Source organism: Limulus polyphemus, unplaced genomic scaffold, assembly GCF_000517525.1.
Source record: "Limulus polyphemus unplaced genomic scaffold, Limulus_polyphemus-2.1.2 Scaffold2253, whole genome shotgun sequence".
Lineage (NCBI taxonomy): Eukaryota > Metazoa > Arthropoda > Merostomata > Xiphosura > Limulidae > Limulus > Limulus polyphemus.
In genome coordinates, this window is record NW_013667863.1 from 107,345 (window position 1) to 124,125 (window position 16,781).

General features: G+C 35.5%; 1 protein-coding gene across 4 annotated transcripts in view; it reads left to right on the forward strand.

Annotated features, from left to right (window-relative positions):
- Window positions 1–16,781, forward strand: part of LOC111087520 — a 56,448-nt gene that overhangs the window by 2,278 nt on the left and 37,389 nt on the right. The window contains exon 1 of one of the 4 annotated variants that reach the window (XM_022394424.1): window positions 1,325–1,485. The exons of the other annotated variants lie outside the window; for them this stretch is intronic. The gene's annotated coding sequence lies outside the window, so the exon portion shown is untranslated. Of the gene's footprint in view, window positions 1–1,324; window positions 1,486–16,781 lie in introns of those variants that run through there. 4 annotated transcript variants of the gene reach the window in all.

Consider the following 16,781-nt stretch of genomic DNA (forward strand, 5'->3'; position numbering starts at 1 on the left):
CGTCCAGTCCACAAAACTAAACTTTAAAATCAAAATAATACACTCAAATCCGACCCATCTCATATAAACATTTATCAACCCTTCTCTTAAACTCCCTTAAACTGAGTGGATCCACTACATCTGAAGGAAACCCATTTCCTTGCCAAAATTTATATTTGTGTCCCCTAGTCCTAACATTCTCACTATTAAATACGAAAAAACGGTGACGCACCAAGACCTTCCCCCCCCCCCCCTTTAAGAATCTTAAACACCTCAATCTTGTAATTCTTATTTTTTCCAAGGAAAGACAATGTCAGAGATCTTAATCTGGGGTCATTTGACAACTTTTCCATCAAAGGTATCATCCATTGTAAAAACTTTCTAAAGCGATACCATATTTCAAATCTTTCTGACTGGTGGTTATAAAAAAAAAAATACAATGATAAATTGTATTTGGTATTTTTCAACCTGAACGATAACTTGTACTACTAAAATCCCCAGGGTTCAGGCATAGCCATCCCTAATTTAGAAGTGCTTATCGCAAGAAAGGTAACCAGTCAGCAGCACCCGCTGCCTAAATTTCTACTCTCAATCGAATAGCACCGATGAGTATCACGCCTACAAAGAAAGCCCCTACAGATAAAAGTGTAGGGTATGTTTATCGACATGTCGCGGTTCGAACCCTGAACCGTCGGTCTTACAGCATGGCAAGCTGACCAGTATAGGTCATGATAAACAGACAGTAGGGTAAGTTTGGGTTAATTACCGTTCTTCACTTCTGTTGGATATTGTCTTTACCTACTTCCTACTTAGCTCTTGGTGCTTACTACACCTATTCCCAGCCTGGAGGACACTAACCACCAATAAAGGTTCATTTAGCCACTAAACCAGTTACCCATACTCAACGCTGGAGTAATGAGGATGTATTTTAAAGTCGAATCTCACAAGGCATGTACTGTTACAGCTTAAAACTGGATTTATAAAGAATAAGCAACGTACTCATGCTTCAGGACAATGGTTTTCATTTTGGGGACCACCTGAATTTTTTGTTTATCACTGCTCACTACAATTGGATCTGTACACTATACTGTTGCTTCCTTTTCGTAATTATTCAACCTATCCCCGGAATTGTAGTCCAAAAGACAAAAAATTCAGGTGGTGAGATTTATACACCTTTCGTCGCACCACCTGAAGGGAGCCTTCACACCACAGATTGAGACCCGCTGCTTAAGGAGATGGCTTGTTATAGAATTTCCTGGAACAGAAGAACGTGAAAAACCCCTTTGAAGCTAGTTCCAGAAAATGTGTTAAAAATGGTTTGGTCAAGGCTATTTACGTACAACTTTAAACAGTGTTCGAAGCATCCTTACTAAAATTAACAACATGACTTACTCAGTATGTTCATATACAACAGTGCACGTATCATGGTAAATAATTGCGTAAATAAATAACTACTCAGAAGTGCTACTGAAGACTTCCTGGATATTTACATTCACATAGTGATGGGTCAGTATTTTTCCATTTGTTATCTTAGTTTGTAGTGATGTATTTTCGTACATCGAAACTTGTTTTTTTGGGTAGCAGTTAATCTGTCACTGCGTCGATATAGAACAGGAAAGCAGCGCACGAGCTCTAATAACCAACAAGGAAAAGTCTGTAATTACTGCACTGTTTTACAGGCATGTTCAAAGCGGAATTTACAGTTTAACGATTCTTGTGTCAGTGTTCAGGTTAAGATGTAGCACCCGAAATAGAAACCAACGACAATGATTTCTGATGTTCTTCTACAGCAGATCGAGAGGTTTACGATATAATAAAGCTGTCATAACTACAAGGACCTTTATTTTAACTATCTGAATTTATTTTTTGTTTGTTATGAATTTAGCGCAAAGCTACACGAGGGCTATCTGCGATAGCCGTCCCTAATTTAGCAGTGTAAGACTAGAAGGAAGACAGCTATTCATCACCACCCACCGTCATCTTTTGGGCTACTCTTTTAGCAACGAATAGTGGGATTGACCGTACCATTATAACGTCCCGACGGCTGAAAGGGCGAGCATGTTTGGTGGGACAGGGATTCGAACCCTCGACCCGCAGATTACGAGTCGAGCGCCTTAACCACCTGGTCCTGCCGGGCCTAATTTTTTATGGTTGTAGAACTAACATAGCTGTGAGAAATAAGTTTCACGAGCTCGATAGGTCAAATACGTAAAAAAAAAGTATTGTGTCCAATAAAAATTGTTTATATAAAATTTCATAACATACAACTTTTTGTTTCAATGTGTATCAGTTCAATATTATTGACTGATGTAAAGACGATTTTCCGTACACTGTTTATAAACTAACCCTACATTGAAGCTCCAAGAAATCTAATGTTAGCACACTGAGAGCAACGTGGAATTTGTTCTTGTATTTAGACACAATGGCTGAGCTGCTGGTAGTATACGGAGTAACTAACAATACGTATAATTTTCTCATTTTAGCAGGATATTTGCATGGTGTGCGGAAAAAGTAAAAAGAAAATTTCAATAAAACATCAGAGGAAGAGTTAAAGAAAATATAGGTGGCAATAATGCAGTTTACTTTCAAATAGTATAATACATAACGCGGTGTACATGGTGTTATTTCAGCCAATATCACTTTTTTTCTCTCTCTTTAAATCATGCCACACTATGACGTTAAAAATCTTTCCTGTGTTAAACTTTTTATTATCAACTTAAGACGACCCGTGAAGTGCAATGTTTAAGTTTATTAGCAAAGTTTGGTGTGAATTTCGCGCCTTTTCCTGTGTTAAACTTTTTTATTATCAACTTAAGACGACCCGTGAAGCGCAATGTTTAAGTTTATTAGCAAAGGTTGGTGTGAATTTCGCGCTTTTTTCGTATAAGGGCACATAGCTAAGTATAAATCGCTTATAACATTTATATATCAATTTCCAGATAAGTATACTTGAGGTTGTTTTTTTCTGGATTTAACTGCTATAGACGATGATAAAATGTTTAAAAACAAACCTGAATGATGAACATTTCAGCGTAGCAGAGGCTAGAAATGTAGCAGCCCTCACATACTAAGAGATCGTAGTAAATAACATTAGTTTAGTTGTAATTTTAATCACTTTCATTCTTTTTATTCTGGCATAGCCTGGTGGTTAAGGCATTTGACTCGCGATTTGCGGGTCGCAGGTTCGAATCCAGTCAAACGAACACTCTCGCCCTTTCAGCCGTGAAGGCTTTAAAATATAACAGTCAATCCTATTTTTCGTCGGTAAAAGAACAGCCCAAGAGTTGACGGTGGGTGATGTTGGGTTGTTGTCTTCCTTCTAGTCTATCACTTTCATATTAGGGACGACAGAACAGATAGCTGTCGAGTAGCTTTGTACGAAATTCAACAAAAATGATCCAGCATGGCTAGGTGTTTAGAGCGCATGACTAGCAATCTGAGGGTCACTGGTTCGAATCCCCCGTCCCACCAATCTGATCTTATCGTGTAAACAATATCCAATAATAATTTAATAATATTTTAGAATTTAAATAAAAGAATTCAGGGCTGTACTTGAAAATGAGAAAATAGCTGATAAAATGTTTCATTTTCGTAATGTTGTTGTGTTCAGAATCATATATACGCCCAACAACGGTCGGTAGTGTCTTTATTATAGTGCTTACTTTCAGTGGAACCCTATAGGTAAATGGGCCCGGCATGGCCAGGTGGTTAAGGCACTCGACTCGTGAGCTGAGGATCGCGGGTTCGAATCCCCGTCACACCAAACATGCTCGCCCTTTCAGCCGTGGGGGCGTTATAATGTGACGGTCAATCCCACTATTCATTGGTAAAATAGTAACCCAAGAGTTGGCGGTGGGTGGTTATGACTAGCTGCCTTCCCTCTAGTCTTACACTGCTAAATTATGGACGGCTATCGCAGATAGCCCTCGTGTAGCTTTGCGCGAAATTCAAAAAACAAAACAAAAAACAAAAAAAGTTGCTTGGCAACTAAAGTTAAAACAAGCGAACTTCAAACAATTTTTTGTTGCTTGGCAACTAAAGTAAAAACAAGCGAACATCATATTTGTCCGTATCGGTCTTTCGTATTTTTCACTTATTTAATTATCAATACTTAAGAAGTACATAGTTTCACTGACTTATCATTAAATACTATTTAATACTTGCGTCAAACAAACTAAATGTTACTTTAGTGGTCAACTTAGTAAAAAAAAAAAAAAAAAAAAAGATGAAAATGTACACCAGTTATGAAGTTAATGAATGAAGAAATGCGTAATAAATGCATTCGAGGATGTGGATGTTCATGTTTTACGTTAACATCCTTTATCAGTTCTTCATTCATTTACATTCGAGTATGTACATGTTTTATGTACGTTAACATCCTTTATCAGTTCTTCACTCATCTACATTCGAGGATGTACATGTTTTACGTGAACTTCCTTTATCAGTTCTTCACTCATCTACATTCGAGGATGTACATGTTTTACGTGAACTTCCTTTATCAGTTCTTCACTCATCTACATTCAAGGATGTACATGTTTTACGTGAACTTCCTTTATCAGTTCTTCACTCATCTACATTCAAGGATGTACATGTTTTACGTGAACGTCCTTTATCAGTTCTTCACTCATCTACATTCAAGAATGTACATGTTTTACGTGAACTTCCTTTATCAGTTCTTCACTCATCTACATTCGAGGATGTACATGTTTTACGTGAACTTCCTTTATCAGTTATTCACTTATCTACATTCAAGGATGTACATGTTTTACGTGAATTTCCTTTATCAGTTCTTCACTCATCTACATTCGAGGATGTACATGTTTTACGTGAACTTCCTTTATCAGTTCTTTACTCATCTACATTCGAGGATGTACATGTTTTACGTGAACTTCCTTTATCAGTTCTTCACTCATCTAAAAGTGCGAATTCACACTTCTTTATTTCTTGTGTATAACATAAGCAATATAACTGGTTTATAGTCAAAATTTACTTTACAAAACCTCAAGCATTGTTTGCCTTAACATAACAGGAATTGTCGATTGATATACACAAGTGGTGCAAGAATAGAGGGCGCTAAAATACAGTAGTTCATTCTGAGAGCTTAATAACGCCTTTGGACACACACACACACACAACAAAAAAAAAGGTATTTTCACCGCATATTGAATATTCCTTATTAGGAAAACTAATACGAATTGCGATGTTATGCATGAAATCTTTTGAATGTTGTTAGAATCAAAGCTTTCTCTGGTGGCAAAGAATTGAAAACCTGCCCAGAAACTACAATTATACAAGACAGGAAGTTCCATTGCTTTAAACCATTTGAATTTCACGGCTGGGCGACTTATGTGGCCCAAGCGTTGTATCGGTGGCTCGCAGGCATTATCGGTTTTCTAGTTCAGTAAAAGTTTCTGTTAATAGAAAAAATACTTTTATAATCTGCTGATTTCAGTATCATATCGACGTGTGTGTGGAATGAATGAGATCGTGTTGTCAAGGGACAGGCCTTGTTTATGTTTAAATAAGATCATAATTATAAGAAGTCGACATTAATCAAATTCTTAACTGTTACTCGTGTTTGATTTTATAAACGTTTCTGAAATTTGGTTGCAAGTTCCTTTGAAAAATAATTTGCTAATATCTTTGCATCTTTGGTTAACAAAAGCCTTGTGAATATAATATATTTTAATAATACTTGTGTATGGAAATACTTTATAGCAATGTAATAGCAAATTTACAGACAACGGTTTATAAGAATAATGAAGTGTGGCTATAGTTTTAAGGAACACACAACATGCTTTGAAAGATCATTTAAAAATACAAACAAATCTTCTGGCGAAACATGTAATATGTTCCTCAAAACTCAAACCACTTCATTAGTCTTATAAATCGTTGTTTGTCAATTTACTATTATGCTTTAATCATAATTACGCTATGCATAAATTAGAGATAACACATTATTAAATATATATATAGAACAGAGAAAGATTCTTGGATATGTTTAACATACTTTAATCTTCACATGAGAAAAAATACTTCGTTTTGTTAGTATTCTGGAGGTCTATGCCAGTTAAACGCCCTACAAAACGACAACACCACCATCCACCGCCAACTCTTAAGTTGCTCTTTACCAACAAATACTGGGATTGACCGTCACATAATAACGTCCCCACGGCTGAAAGGGCTAGCATGTTCAGTTAAGAGACTTTAACCCGCAGATCGCGAGTCGAGCGCCCTAATCACCAGTGTTTTGTTGATATAAGTTATTGAACAAGATGGCTGCATTCCTGCTTTATCAAGTACTTACATTTAGAGGGTTGTTTATGTTAAATCTCGCGCCAAGCTACTCGAGGACAATCTGCGCTAGCCGTCCCTAATTCAGAAGAAATAGACTAGAGGGAAGGCAGCTAGTCTACACCACCCACAGCCAACTCTTGGGTTACTTTTTTTACCCACGATTAGTGGGATTGCCCGTCGCATTATAACGGCCTCACTGCTGAAAGGGCGAGCATGTTTGGTGAGACGAGGATTCGAACACGCGACCCTCAGATTGCGAGCGCTCTAACCAACTGGCCATACCGGGCATAAAAACAGATCAAAGGCATATAGTCAACAAAATTCAATGTTAACATTGGGATTCGAGATTTTGAGCCGATCGCCCACACCAGGCCCTCTAACAAAAATACCCATAAATTAGATAATAGTAAGTTTGGAACAACAATTCTGTTTTATTATTAGCTCGTACTTTTATTGTTTGTATTTTGTATTGAAAGATAAGGTCGTCTTCTCACATCACAGGTCGACTTTGTTACGATCGTGCTGTACTGGCACGTCACTTTCCCTTATATTTTATTAAGGTTTTTACTTATTTGTATCAAGACTTGATTCATACCAAATTTAAACATAAATTTCTGTTTATTACTATAATAAACAACACATAGATCTAAAATAAGCTTTGGTTCTTACTGGCAGCATATCTTCCTTCGCCTCTCTCTCGGTTTATATATGTTCTCTCTCACATCTCTTTTTTTCTCATTGATTGCCTTGTCTTTTATATTTCTCTCCAAATCACACCAAAGACACCAGTTTTTCTTATTTCAGATTAAAAGGACTTATAACTATAGGGGTTACTAGACCACCGTGACCCGTTGGATCACCCACTATTCAGAGGTTATGAAGAATTCAAGCTAATTTCAATATTTCACCGAAATGAAGGTTTATTTTGAGATAACTTAATTAGATATTTCAATCCATTCATGTTATTCATAATTTACGAAAAGATATTTGATTATTGATCGGGAATAAAAGTAAAGACAATTTCATTTTTCAAAAAAGTGAAGTCAGAGTTTTCAGGTATCGTGATGAATTAGTTGATTATGTTGTGGGTTTTCCTCTTAAGCCTCCTACAAATAAGAAACAGTAACACTTTATTTTTTCTTCGAATTACCTACCATAACCAAGGCACATTATTGAAAAATTCTTCAAGATCTTGTTTTTGTCATCTTACGCCTTTTAATTAAGATGGGAACATTGACAGGGAAATAGATTTGAACGAAGAAGTTTCGTAAAGAGCACGAACGGTAGCGTGATGTAAAATTACTCATGCTCGAAATTTTCATAAAAGTGACCCGAAATACGGCCCACAATAGCGCCATATTTGTAATGAAATGAGATATAAAAACAGAATAAAACAAGGTTTGTTAAAATCGGACAGGGGGGCGAGTTAGCGCCGTTATTTCGGGTCACTTTTATGAAAACTTCTAGCATGAGTAATTTTACATCAAACTACCGTTCGCGCTCTTTACGAAACTTCATCGGGCCACGGGTTACCGAGTTAGCGCCGTTAACTTGTTTTATTCTGTTTCTATTCTCATTTCTGTTCTCATTTCATCACAAATATGGCGCTATTGTGCGCCGTTTTTGGTGTATTTGATTACAGACAAAGAAACAAACAATCTCAGAGTTTTAATAATATATATAGATTGTGCCGCTCATCTAATAATCCTCTAAGTACTTAGCACTGTAATCCCTTAGTTCCTTTGGGACTGAACAAAAGTCAATCGCTTTCTCACCTTTCTCAACCTTAACCGATTCTTACACCGAAATTCAGAACAGCTTGGCATGGCCTAGTGGTTAGGGAACTCGATTTGCAATCTGCGGGTTGCGAGTTCAAATTCTATCATCGAACATGTTCACCTTTACAGCCGTGGGGTCGTTATAATGTGACGATCTATCTTACTTTTTGTTGGTAAAAGAGTAGCCCAAGAGTTGGCGGTGGATGGTGTTGACTAGCTGCTTTTCCTCTAGTCTGTCGCTTCTAACTTAGGGACGACTAGAGCAGAAATCCCTTGAGTAGCTTTACACCAAATTAAAAAAAAAAGAAGTCAAACTAGATGAAAAACGTTTTCATCAGTGGCTTGTCGGAAACGAAAAATATATCTGAAACGCCGTGTTTACACTCTTAAGGTTTTAGATCAGAAATAGACAAATTAAAAGGAATACTGAAAACAAAACAAATATACAGTTAATGTAATTGTTATCACATTATTTTAGGCCTAACTACATCAAATATAAGTATTCACGTTTTTTATTACAAGTTACAGCTTTTATAGTAAGTAAGATTTGTTTTTAGAAAACGAAACTATAGGTATCTCAAATCGAAACTAAAAGTATCTCAAAACGAAACTATAACTATCTCAAAACGAAACTGTTGGCATCTCAAAACCAAACTATTGGTATCTCAAAACGAAATTATAGGTACCTCAAAACGAAACTATAGGTATCTCAAAACGAAAATATATGCGTTCAATGTTGACCTCTTTTCGACCTTGAATTGCCTACTGACCACATCTTGTGAGATATGGTTATAAAATGTATGTAATATTCCTGCGTAAAAATGATCTCGTCCGGCTGTAGTGGGTACGCAAGGTATGCGCAACTGCTTCGAGCGATAATATCAGTGATATGTATGTTAAGTTTACTTGCAATAGAATATATAATATCAGTGATATGTATGTTAAGTTTACTTGTAACAGAATATATAATATCAGTGATATGTATGTTAAGTTTACTTGTAATAGAATATATATAATATCAGTAATATGTATGTTAAGTTTACTTGTAATATAATACATAATATCAGTGATACGTATGTTAAGTTTACTTGTAACAGAATATATAATATCAGTGATATGTATAATATAATATCAGTGATACGTATGATAAGTTTACTTGTAATAGAATATAGAATATCAGTGATATGTATGTTAAGTTTACTTGTAATAGAATATATAATATCAGTGATATGTATGATAAGTTTACTTGTAGTAGAATATATAATATCAGTGATACGTATGTTCAGTTTACATACTACCTCACGTTCACCTGACATCCTATGCCTTCTCTTGCTAACTGAGAAACAGTTTATAGACACAGAAGCTGCAGGATAATAAGCTTATATAAAAACCAAACTTCTATTTAACTCAACAAATTAGACCTTTAAATTCAATTCAACAGATAGGCTTGTAACAGGTACACAAATTACCAAAAATTGAGTCATTTGTAAGAATATCCTTTCTTCCTGCTAGTGTATGTCTGTGGACTTCCAACGCTAGAATCCGGGTTTCGATACCCGTGGTGTGCAGAGCACTGATAGCCCATTGTGTTGCTTTGTGCTTAACTTCAAACAAACAATCTTTCTGCTAGGTTTTAATACTTCCATCAGTAAGAAGTAGTTTCATGAATGAAACAGTTAAGGTATTTTCTAGTCACTGATTTCCACAACAATCCAACATTACATTTATCTCATGCCAAGAGAACTTACGTGTTTGTCATTTTCGTGAATAACAAGTTAATTTACCTCTAAAAAAAAAATAAAACGCGAAACTTTCAAGAAAAAATCATTTTCTGTGCCAGAAAACAGAACCGTATTTCTGTACGTACCTGAAAACGTTTGTAATATTGATGTTCTGATTAATATCTAGATTTATAACCTATAAGGAATGCTTACTTTACATGCAGCAGTTATAATTTAACTACTCAGAAGGGAGAGTACTTATACATAAGTTATTGTTCAACCAATTTAACAAGATTCACTCACTAATAGACAGTTAAATATTTTTTTTTTTATATAACATATTGCTAATTCTAGCCCGTGAAACATGAATAACCTCAAATCATAAATGTAGTGTTCAGCTGGTAACATGGTGGAACATGTAACATTACATCACAATAAGACTAGTAACAATTTAAACTCACCATTCTTTATTGGAGCATCCGCGATGACAAATAGGACATCTAAGGAGGTCTCACAGATATCACTTGATTTGGTTTTGAATTTCGCGTAAAGCTACACAAGGGCTATCTGCGTTAACCGTCCCTAATTTAGCAGTGTTAGACTAGAGGAAACGCAGCTAGTCAACACCACCAACTCTTGGGCTGCTCTTTTATCAACGAACAGTGTAATTGACTATCACACTAAAACGCCTTCACGGCTCAAAGAGAGAGATGTGCGGTCATGGGGATTCGAACCCGCGACCTTTAGATTAGGATTTAGGCCAAACTGTGATTTAACGGTTGGTTGTTCAAGATAGTTCATCGCAATCGTGGCAGTATGAAATTGGGCGTTATTCTGAATCAGGACAAAGTCTAGTTTTATTTTAGCGTTGATAAAAGCGTTTTAGAAATAATAACTTTTCAATTTCTTTTTTTTTTCTTAACATAAAATCTGTTATGTATATATATATATATATATTAATCAATCAAACTTGTCAAACACCCATAAATTTAAAATAGATACAGTGCTGCCTATCCATCACACAGCTTTAGCTTTAGCAGTTTATTTATTATTATTATCCCCAAGGTGTTTTCCCAATTACCTCAAAAGGCAGAAAGAACTTCGAATAAACTATTCGCGCATACCCTTCGCTAAATTTGACTGACATTCAACGACACCCACTGTCAGCTCTTGAGTTACTTTTATCAGACCGGACGTGAACTAGGACACTTTGGATTCAAAGTCCGGGCTATCTAATCCACGAAGCAAGACTCGGCTCATCGATAAAGTATATGCTTATAACAAAATTAATTTAGCGGCATTACTTTACATACTAAATTATTTTAAAATAAATTAACTACTTACTGGAATAGTTAGTGAAATTATATTTTATTGTTAATTCTGTTGGGAATTTAAACACAATTTCCAAGGGCGGATTGTATTTTCAAGGGCGGATTGTATTAGATTAAAAATAAATTAACATAACAGGAGGCCTCATCTTTAAAATCTGCACTCGCCGAGAATAGTTAATCGCGGGACGAGCTTTTAACACGTATAAAGTAGGCTTTCAATTGCAATTGAAATGATAACATTGTTCCGAAGTCAACTCAGATTTGTGCCAAGTATGTTCATGTAAAGAACCTTAAGGAGGTTCACAATTTAAAAGAAGGGTGTCTTTGGCAATAAATCGAGTCTCATCTCTGCGTCCTGCGGCTAGGAATATATTATTTTATGCAAGTCATTTTGTGTTATCGGCAGTTATTTTAAAATGAACACTTGTAAGTTATAAGATTTTCTGATTAGGGTTTGTTTAGTTAAAAAACATAACGAGTCGCAGTGATTATATTACAGTTACAATAATGTGGTACAAACATAACCATCCGAAATATGAACATTTTGCTACCTATTCCGAAGTATGAACATTCTGCCACCTAATTCGAAGTATGAACATTCTGCTACCTATTCGAAGTATGAACATTCTACCACATAATTCGAAGTATGAACATTTTGCCAACTAATCCGAAGTATGAACATTTTGCTACCTAATTGAAGTATGAACATTTTGCTGCTTAATTGAAGTATGAACATTTTGCTACCTAATTGAAGTATGAACATTCTGCCACCTAATTGAAGTATGAACATTTTGCTGCCTAATTGAAGTATGAACATTTTGCTACCTAATCCGAAGTATGAACATTTTGCTGCCTAATTAAAGTATGAACATTTTGCTACCTAATTGAAGTATGAACATTTTGCTACGTAATTGAAATATGAACATTTTGCTGCCTAATTGAAGTATGAACATTTTGCCACCTAATTGAAGTATGAACATTTTGCCACCTAATTGAACTATGAACATTTTGCTACCTAATTCGAAGTATGAACATTTTGCTACCTAATTGAAGTATGAACATTTTGCTACGTAATTGAAGTATGAACATTTTGCTACCTAATTGAAGTATGAACATTTTGCTACCTAATTGAAGTATGAACATTTTGCCACCTAATTGAAGTATGAACATTTTGCCACCTAATTGAAGTATGAACAATTGATTTTTGAGTAATAACCGTGCTTTTTTTGTACGTAATTCACCAGTACAGAAAGCCAGGCAGATAGCATACACCGAAAGTGCGCGTGACCTCTACGCAACAAATAACACTTCGTTTGTAAAGTATTATGTTATGCTAAACGATCTTGGGATCTGGTAAAAACGTTTGTCTTAATCCAGATCATTCCATTAAAAAAGAAACGCAGCTGTGACTCGTACAACGAGCGCCCAGAGCCACGTGTTAACACCAGCACAAAGCAACAAGTTTCGAGAAATAAAACATGTGACCAATCGGTGAATTTTCAAGGCTGTTCATTTTCTAGTACATAATTAAAATTGTACCTTTATCCTTAAATATAGTCTGAAAGAAAAAAAAAAGAGTCGAACGTTCCTAATGACAAGTTATCGACAAAAAAGAAAGACAAGAATGTGATACATTGCATAGACAACCTATATATATATATATATATATATATACATCGCTATCTATCATATATGTCATTTTGATTGGTGAAAAACGAAATAAACACTGCTGTTTTTTTTTTTGTTCTTTTTGCCGGAAGACTTTGTCAGAGTAGTCTGTTTGCAAATAACTGTTGCCCCACGTGACAGGATACTACATATCTACATGTTCGGATATGATAACAATAGAGGTCGTTGGGTATTGTATTCTACAAAGGCATGCTATAAGATTTTAACATAAGTATGACAAAATACTCGCCTAGTTCTTTTTTTTCTTATTATTCCTTTTGTAGTATACGATAGAGGTTCGTGTATCCCATGTTTTACAGGATGTTTTCTAAAACAAAAAAAAAGGAAGCAAGTTTCATTGATACTCTCTCTCTCTCTCTCTTCATCAGTACTTTTTATGTGTCGATGGTCAAAAATAATTAAAAATAAATCGCGTAAGGTTTGGTTTGTTATGAATTTCGCGCAAAGCTACACGAGGGCTATCTGCGCTAGCCATCCCTAATTTAGCAGTGATGGACTAGAGGGAAGGCAGCTAGTCGTCACCTCCCACCGCCAACTCTTGGGCTACTCTTTTACCAACGAATAGTAGGATTGACCGCCACTATATAACGCCCCCACGGCTGAAAGAGCGAGCATGTTTGATGGAATGGGGATTCGAACCCGCGACCCGCAGATTACGAGTCGAGCGCCTTAAATACCTGGCTATGCCGGGCCATCGCGTTAGGAAATCTAGCTTAAGAAATGTTCACGTATCGACACTATGCAAAGACACTTGTCGTATATCCTTCCCGATAAAGTACTGGTATTTGTTTTACAGAAGTTATATCATTCATATTTTGAAGTGAATGAATTGATATTCTTTATTGATATTTATTGATATCCTTCCCGATAAAGTACTGGTATTTGTTTTACAGAAGTTATATCATTCATATTTTGAAGTGAATGAATTGATATCCTTTATTGATATTTATTGATATCCTTCCCGATAAAGTACTGGTATTTGTTTTACAGAAGTTATATCATTCATATTTTGAAGTGAATGAATTGGTATCCTTTATTGGATTTTAAAACAAGGTTGTAAATTCTTACATTTCCGTACAGGAAAGAACAACAACATTAAAATTCAGTTGAAGCTTAGGGTTAGATGAAACAAACCTAAAACGTACTAGCGTAAACTTTATTTATAGAAGACAACGTTATTCCGTTAGTTTCACAACAACTTCCGCTTGAACTGAGATACCTTAGTTTTGGAGATGGAAGAGCTAGTGATATGAAGCGTAGTTTACGTGTAAAGAGCTGGCTAAGGATGAGAGATGTAGTTTTTAGAAAACTGTTTACGTGTAAGGAGATGATAAAGAGTGTGTAAGGTAAAGACCTTTATCGTTTTTAGAAGACTTGTCACAATTTAACCAACGCTGGCTCAGCTTTAGGGCTTATAACATTAAAAATCGGGGTTCGATACTTGCAGTGGACGCAGCGCAACGATCGAATTCTCCAGCTCTGCGCTTCAACGAAGCATATATGTTTGTTATTAAGCACAAAGCTACACAAAGGGCTATCTGTGCTCTGCCCACCACGGGTATAGAAACCTGGTTTCTAGCGTTATAAGTCCGCAGACATACCGCTGTGCCACTGGGGGGCAACAAAGCGTATACACGTACTAATGAAATTCCAATTTACTTTCTAAGCTTTTGGAGCATTATCCACTGGATATAATCTTCTCACTATAAAAAAAAATAAATCAGTGAAACTTAGTAAAATTATTACATTTTGCGTATTTTACTGATTTCTTTGAACAAGAGAATAACAATGGTATCTGATTAAAACTAAAACTTAAATAAGTATTTATCTCCTATCACCATTTCGTGTTAAAACTTACTGCATGTTATATCAATCCTTTGTTTTCGGAATGATTAAAGAATCGAACTGGTGTATTTAAGTGTTTTACACTCACAAAAAAAAACCTATCATTCTATAGGTATTTGAAAAACTTGTTGCATTTCGCCAAAATTTTATTCTTCGTATTGTTATCCGACACTGGGCAGCTGGTACATAATTGAATAAATATAGTTGTTTAAACATTTATTTAACAAGAAGTAAAAGCTTGGAATGGTCTATTCTTTCATTGGGGGTGTCTGTAACTGTTTAAACAAATCTATTTATTCAATTAAAGAATCAAATTTTCTGGATGGTGTCTGCATCGATTGGTATGAATCGTTTTGACAAATCCATTACGTCGTGATTGTCGTCAGGTAAGGTCGTGATTGTCGTCAGTGTTTCGTCTTCTTCAATTTGTTTCCCTTATGCCATAGGTCTGGTGTGGCCTTGCTGTTAGGGTGTCCGGTGTGTGTTTCATTGCCAGAAAACGCATTCCACACTTAGGGGTGCGCTATAAGAATGACAGTCAAAACCCACTACCGATCAGACAATGGTAATGGCACAAGAACTGGTGGATGCTGTTAGTTTACCCTTTAATTTGTCAGGTTCTCCTTTACTAAAACGTTGCAAGACGTAGCTCGTAAATTTGAGCTTCATTCTCCTGTAGCACAATGTTCTAAAGACGTAGCCAGTAACGTTCAATTCATATTCTTCTGTAGTTCACTCTACTACAACGCACTGTTCTAAGGCACGTAGTTAGTAATGTTATTCTTTCCATGCCAAGCAACACTCTAAAGCACGTGACTATAACAAAGTGTTTGATATTGATCTAATCTATATAAACATTACGCTTACGTTTGTCTGTCCGGAACTATTCTCGCAATTTTGTCGATCAAACGCTACAACTCTCATATTGTTAAAAAGACCTTTGTCCGAGGAGTCCGGATTGTATATTAGCTTTTCAATTCAGAACCTCGTTACTTGTGTTTGCTTTGTCAAACTTTTCAATGCAACCAGTATGGAACACGATGGCACAATGTCGTTGTCATCACGTGACGACTGGTCTAGATTTCAACTTTAGTTGTTGTTTTTTTATTTCCAAACTATTTCACACAAACAACACTTAACCCAGGTGTAATTTCCTTAAAAAAAACGAATATTACACTAAATATAATTTCTATGGGCTTTCTAGACTTATTTAGGTCTAAAATATGCATGCACAGTTCATTCAAAACCATATTTTTATCACTTTATGTACACGCATTCAGACGTTTCTGCATATTCAGCTAAGTTTTCATTCATTACAACCTTAATTATACTTTACTTTGCAGTAATTTAGCTTCGGTTCGTTTCATAGACTGCTATAAACACCTTTTAGCTACTTTTTCTTTACTACAGGCTTTATTCTTCGTTCTTGTAAGTTACTTTATTTCAACTAATAAAACTGTGTCATACACTGAACGCTCATAACTGTTTCATACTCTGTACACTACTATAAACACAATTACTATGCTTTATTGTTTACTTTACGTGTAGTTTTATTTAATAAAGTTACATTTACATGAGTTTGTTTGTCTGACCACGTAAAATGTTTTTTTTAAATAGAACAGTATTTATCGATCTAACACATAAAGCCTGCAAGAAAGCGTAGCTTAAATGCCGTGCATGAAAATGATTGAATAAGGAAAATTCAAGCGAAGGGTATGAAAACTACCGCAAATGTTTAGCGGGCCGCAGCTAATATATAGATAATATTAGGTCATCAAGAAATTAATGTCGCTTTTTTTTACATGAAAAAACCCGAAGAACTTATCAAAACAAAACATTTATTAAATGAAATAGACTCCATTCTTATCGATGATACTTTTCCATCTTACAATCAGGTTGTTAATGTCCTTATTAAAGAAATCATTTGACTTTGAAGCAAAAAAAACATGTCGATGTCCTCTTTAACACCTTCCACATTTGCATACGTCTTCCCATTAAGATGGTGTTGCAGCGAACGAGTTCGTGAGGCACCCAAACACCTTCTTTATGGAGTTTTCCAATATTCCTTAGATGTTTATGTATTGTTTCATGAGAGACATACAATTTCATGGCCATTTCACGAGTGTGTTGCCTTGGATTAC